At 36.4% G+C, this 7,202-nt stretch overlaps 1 pseudogene; it reads right to left on the reverse strand.

Annotated features, from left to right (window-relative positions):
- Positions 1-2,422: 2,422 nt before the first annotated feature.
- Positions 2,423-2,955, reverse strand: LOC141167390 (1-phosphatidylinositol phosphodiesterase-like; annotated as a pseudogene).
- Between the last annotated feature and the right edge of the window lie 4,247 nt (positions 2,956-7,202).

The raw sequence follows: 7,202 nt of genomic DNA on the forward strand, positions 1-7,202 counted from the left end.
ACCATGGGGAGTGCATTATATAGTATGGAGGACCATGGGGAGTGCATTATATAGTATGGAGGACCATATGGAGTGCATTATATAGTATGGAGGACCATGGGGAGTGCATTACATTGTATGGAGGACCATGGGGAGTGCGTTACATTGTATGTAGGACCATGGGGAGTGCATTATATTGTATGGAGGACCATGGGGGGTGCATTATATTGTATGGAGGACCATGGGGAGTGCATTATATTGTATGGAGGACCATGGGGAGTGCATTATATTGTATGGAGGACCATGTGGAGTGCATTATATTGTATGGAGGACCATGGGGAGTGCATTATATTGTATGGAGGACCATGGGGAGTGCATTATATTGTATGGAGGACCATGGGGAGTGCATTATATTGTATGGAGGACCATGGGGAGTGCATTATATTGTATAGAGGACCATGGGGAGTGCATTATATTGTATGGAGGACCATGGGGAGTGCAGTATACTATATGGAGGACCATGGGGAGTGCATTATATTGTATGGAGGACCATGGGGGATGCATTATATTGTATGGAGGACCATGGGGAGTGCATTATATTGTATGGAGGACCATGGGGAGTGCATTATATTGTATGGAGGACCATGGAGAGTGCATTATATTGTATGGAGGACCATGGGGAGTGCATTATATTGTATGGAGGACCATGGGGAGTGCATTATATTGTATGGAGGACCATGGGGAGTGCATTATATTGTATGGAGGACCATGGGGAGTGCAGTATACTCTATGGAGGACCATGGGGAGTGCATTATATTGTTTGGAGGACCATGGGGAGTGCATTATATTGTATGGAGGACCATGGGGAGTGCATTATATTGTATGGAGGACCATGGGGAGTGCATTATATTGTATGGAGGACCATCTGAGGTGCATTATATTGTATAGAGGACCAAGGGAGGTGCATTATACTGTATGGAGGACCATGGGGAGTGCATTATATTGTATGGAGGACCATGGGGGTGCATTATACTGTATGGAGGACCATGGGAGTGCATTACGTTGTATGGGGGACAATAGGGGGTGCATTATATTGTATGGAGACCATGGGGGGTGCATTATATTGTATGGAGGACCATGGGGGGTGCATTATATTGTATGGAGGACTGTGGAGTGCATTATATTGTATGGAGGACCATGGGGGGCGCATTATATTGTATGGAGGACTATGGGGTGCATTATATTGTATGGAGGACTGTGGGGTGCATTATATTGTATGGAGCACCATTGGGAGTCCATTATATTGTATGGAGGACCATGGGGCGCATTATATTGTATGGAGGACCATGGGGATTGCATTATATTGTATGGAGGACCATGGGGATTGCATTGTATTCTATGGAGGACCATGCGGATTGCATTATATTGTATGGAGGACCATGGGGGTGCATTATATTGTATCAAGGACCATGGGGATGCATTATATTGTAAGGAGGACCATGGGGGGTGCATTATATTGTATGGAGGACTGTGGGGTGCATTATATTGCATGTATGACCATGGGGGTGCATTATACTGTATGAAGGACCATGGGGGGGTGGATTATTTTTTTATGGAGGACTATGGGGTGCATTATATTGTATGGAGCACCATTGGGAGTGCATTATATTGTATGGAGGACCATGGGGCGCATTATATTGTATGGAGGACCTTGGCGAGTGCATTATATTGTATGGAGGATTACGGGGGATGCATTATAGTATATGGAGGATTATGGGGCACATTATACTATATGGAAGGCTATGTGGGACCATTATAATATTTGGAGGGCTATGTGGGGCCATTATGCTGTATGAAAGCAATTATACTGTATAAAGGTGTGTGTGGGGTCCATCATACTGTTTGGAGGGATGTGGGGCCTTTATGCTGCATGGAGGGCTTTGTGGGGGTCACAGTTGGGGGGATCATACTGTGTTGGGGGTCACCATACTTTGCCTTGGGAGTTGAGGTGGGGTGCAGTAGGGTCATTATACTGTGCTTGTGGAGAAATTCACCATGGGGGTTTTCATACTGTGCTTTGGGGGCACTTTTGTTTGCATCATACTTTACTGGGGCAATGAAAGAGGAATCTAGGACTTCAGCAGGATGAAAATTATTATGTAAAGGCTGGAAAGTTGTGAGATCTGCTCTAATATTAAATTTTTTTTTTAGGTGGGGGGGGGGCAATTAGAACTTCTGCTATGGGGCCCCGTGATTTCTATGTGCGCCCCTGCTTTAACATGAACATAGAAGAAATAGATGGGAAGCAGTTGAAGTCACTTACTACAGATGCTCAAAAATCTCCCCCAGGTTGTGAGGAAAACACCAGCTTTCAGTAGACACAACATTGGCCAATTAGAGATGATGTTTTTTATTATGCTCGATCTAAACCCATTTACTTCCTTCAAGCCCAATTATCCAAATCAATTTGTCTCACCATCTCCGCCCCCAGAAAGTCCATAATTTCTACACCCACTGACCTCCTTCTGCTTGCCAATGACGATTTAAGGTTAAGATGGTCAAGAACTCTTGGGTTGATCTTACGAGCCAGGGCCTCTGGTGTGTAGAGAAGCCAGTGTGTTCCCGAGCAGTACGTCAGGTAAGCTCTATCGGGATCTCCATTTTTAGCCACTGTTAGATGCCTCTCAACTTCAGCCCATTTGCCTCTCGCTTCTCCTAAAGTTGGAAGTCTTATCTGATAGAAAAAAAACAGTGCTCACTAATCCGCTTCAGAACCTCATCTACGCTATGGTAGAAGCTCCTGGTGTCCTGAAACATTTCATGTTTTTCCTTCAATCTCATTAAAATAGTCTCACGTGGGTGCTCTGTCAGGAGGTTCACAGTATCACTCAGAACCTGGATTAAATCGGTACGCTGGTAGGACACGCCATGGAAAAGGGGCAAACGATCTTGGTAATGACGGCACCGAATATTCAAGAATCATAACGGCAGTATTATAGTAGTTATATTCTTGTACATAGGGGCAGTATTATAGTAGTTATATTCTTGTACATAGGGGGCTGTATTATAGTAGTTATATTCTTGTATATAGGGGCAGTATTATAGTAGTTATATTCTTGTACATAGGAGCAGTATTATAGTAGTTATATTCTTGTACATAGGGGCAGTATTATAGTAGTTATATTCTTGTACATAGGGGGCTGTAATATAGTAGTTATATTCTTGTATATAGGGGCAGTACTATAGTAGTTATATTCTTGTACATAGGAGCAGTATTATAGTAGTTATATTCTTGTACATAGGGGGCTGTAATATAGTAGTTATATTCTTGTATATAGGGGCAGTATTATAGTAGTTATATTCTTGTACATAGGGGTCAGTATTATAGTAGTTATATTCTTGTACATAGGGGTCAGTATTATAGTAGTTATATTCTTGTACATAGGGGTCAGTATTATAGTAGTTATATTCTTGTACATAGGGGTCAGTATTATAGTAATTATATTCTTGTACATAGGGGCAGTATTATAGTAGTTATATTCTTGTACATAGGGGCAGTATTATAGTAGTTATATTCTTGTACATAGAAGGAGTATTATAGTAGTTATATTCTTGTACATAGGGAGCAGTATTATAGTAGTTATATTATTGTACATAGGAGCAGTATTATAGTAGTTATATTCTTGTACATAGGAGGCAGTATTATATTAGTTATATTCTTATACATAGGGGGCAATATTATAGTAGTTATATTCTTATACATAGGGGGCAGTATTATAGTAGTTATATTCTTGTACATAGGAGCAGTATTATAGTAGTTATATTCCTGTACATAGGAGGCAGTATTATATTAGTTATATTCTTATACATAGGGGGCAATATTATAGTAGTTATATTCTTATACATAGGGGGCAGTATTATAGTAGTTATATTCTTGTACATAGGAGCAGTATTATAGTAGTTATATTCTTGTACATAGGGGCAGTATTATAGTAGTTATATTCTTGTACATAGGGGCAGTATTATAGTAGTTATATTCCTGTACATAGGAGGCAGTATTATAGTAGTTATATTCCTGTACATAGGGGGCAGTATTATAGTAGTTGTATTCTTATACATAGGGGGCAATATTATAGTAGTTATATTCTTATACATAGGGGGCAGTATTATAGTAGTTATATTCTTGTACATAGGAGGCAGTATTATAGTAGTTATATTCTTGTACATAGGAACAGTATTATAGTAGTTATATTCTTGTACATAGAGGGCAGTATTATAGTAGTTATATTCTTGTACATAGGGGGTAGTATTATAGTAGTTATATTCTTGTACATAGGGGGCAGTATTATAGTAGTTATATTCTTGTACATAGGGGGTAGTATTATAGTAGTTATATTCCTGTACATAGGAGCAGTATTATAGTAGTTATATTCTTGTACATAGGGGGTAATATTATAGTAATTATATTCTTGTACATAGGAGCAGTATTATAGTAGTTATATTCTTGTACATAGGGGCAGTATTATAGTAGTTATATTCTTGTACATAGGGGCAGTATTATAGTAGTTATATTCTTATACATAGGAGGCAGTATTATAGTAGTTATATTCTTATACATAGGGGGCAGTATTATAGTAGTTATATTCTTGTACATAGGAGCAGTATTATAGTAGTTATATTCTTGTACATAGGAGGCAGTATTATAGTAGTTTTATTCTTGTACATAGGAGCAGTATTATAGTAGTTATATTCTTGTACATAGGAGGCAGTATTATAGTAGTTATATTCCTGTACATAGGAGGCAGTATAATAGTAGTTATATTCTTATACATAGGGGGCAATATTATAGTAGTTATATTCTTATACATAGGGGGCAGTATTATAGTAGTTATATTCTTGTACATAGGAGCAGTATTATAGTAGTTATATTCTTGTACATAGGGGCAGTATTATAGTAGTTATATTCTTGTACATAGGGGCAGTATTATAGTAGTTATATTCCTGTACATAGGAGGCAGTATTATAGTAGTTATATTCCTGTACATAGGGGGCAGTATTATAGTAGTTATATTCTTATACATAGGGGGCAATATTATAGTAGTTATATTCTTATACATAGGGGGCAGTATTATAGTAGTTATATTCTTGTACATAGGAGGCAGTATTATAGTAGTTATATTCTTGTACATAGGAACAGTATTATAGTAGTTATATTCTTGTACATAGAGGGCAGTATTATAGTAGTTATATTCTTGTACATAGGGGGCAGTATTATAGTAGTTATATTCTTGTACATAGGGGGTAGTATTATAGTAGTTATATTCCTGTACATAGGAGCAGTATTATAGTAGTTATATTCTTGTACATAGGGGGTAATATTATAGTAGTTATATTCTTGTACATAGGAGCAGTATTATAGTAGTTATATTCTTGTACAAAGGGGGCAGTATTATAGTAGTTATATTCGTGTACATAGGGAGCAGTATTATAGTAGTTATATTCTTGTACATAGGGGCAGTATTATAGTAGTTATATTCTTGTACATAGGGGCAGTATTATAGTAGTTATATTCTTGTACATAGGGGCAGTATTATCGTAGTTATATTCTTGTACATAGGTGCAGTATTATAGTAGTTATATTCTTGTACATAGGAGCAGTATTATAGTAGTTATATTCTTGTACATAGGGGCAGTATTATAGTAGTTATATTCCTGTACATAGGAGCAGTATTATAGTAGTTATATTCTTGTACATAGGGACAGTATTATAGTAGTTATATTCTTGTACATAGGAGCAGTATTATAGTAGTTATATTCTTGTGTATAGGGGCAGTATTATAGTAGTTATATTCTTATACATAGGGGCAGTATTATAGTAGTTATATTCTTGTACATAGGAGCAGTATTATAGTAGTTATATTCTTGTACATAGGGGCAGTATTATAGTAGTTATATTCTTGTACATAGGGGCAGTATTATAGTAGTTATATTCTTGTACATGGGGGCAGTATTATAGTAGTTATATTCCTGTACATAGGAGGCAGTATTATAGTAGTTATATTCCTGTACATAGGGGGCAGTATTATAGTAGTTATATTCTTATACATAGGGGGCAATATTATAGCAGTTATATTCTTATACATAGGGGGCAGTATTATAGTAGTTATATTCTTGTACATAGGAGGCAGTATTATAGTAGTTATATTCTTGTACATAGGAGGCAGTATTATAGTAGTTATATTCTTGTACATAGGAACAGTATTATAGTAGTTATATTCTTGTACATAGAGGGCAGTATTATAGTAGTTATATTCTTGTACATAGGGGGCAGTATTATAGTAGTTATATTCTTGTACATAGGGGGCAGTATTATAGTAGTTATATTCTTGTACATAGGGGGTAGTATTATAGTAGTTATATTCCTGTACATAGGAGCAGTATTATAGTAGTTATATTCTTGTACATAGGGGGTAATATTATAGTAGTTATATTCTTGTACATAGGGGCAGTATTATAGTAGTTATATTCTTGTACATAGGGGGCAGTATTATAGTAGTTATATTCGTGTACATAGGGAGCAGTATTATAGTAGTTATATTCTTGTACATAGGGGCAGTATTATAGTAGTTATATTCTTGTACATAGGGGCAGTATTATAGTAGTTATATTCTTGTACATAGGGGCAGTATTATAGTAGTTATATTCTTGTACATAGGTGCAGTATTATAGTAGTTATATTCTTGTACATAGGAGCAGTATTATAGTAGTTATATTCTTGTACATAGGGGCAGTATTATAGTAGTTATATTCTTGTACATAGGAGCAGTATTATAGTAGTTATATTCTTGTGAATAGGGGCAGTATTATAGTAGTTATATTCTTGTACATAGGGCCAGTATTATAGTAGTTATATTCTTGTACATAGGAGCAGTATTATAGTAGTTATATTCTTGTACATAGGAGCAGTATTATAGTAGTTATATTCTTGTACATAGGAGCAGTATTATAGTAGTTATATTCTTGTACATAGGAGCAGTATTATAGTAGTTATATTCTTGTGTATAGGGGCAGTATTATAGTAGTTATATTCTTGTACATAGGGCCAGTATTATAGTAGTTATATTCTTGTACATAGGAGCAGTATTATAGTAGTTATATTCTTGTACATAGGAGCAGTATTATAGTAGTTATATTCTTGTACATGGGGAGCAGTATTATAGTAG

Source organism: Phyllobates terribilis, unplaced genomic scaffold (assembly GCF_046119375.1).
Source record: "Phyllobates terribilis strain yellow unplaced genomic scaffold, ASM4611937v1 Scaffold_11__3_contigs__length_659146591, whole genome shotgun sequence".
Taxonomy (NCBI): Eukaryota; Metazoa; Chordata; class Amphibia; order Anura; family Dendrobatidae; genus Phyllobates; species Phyllobates terribilis.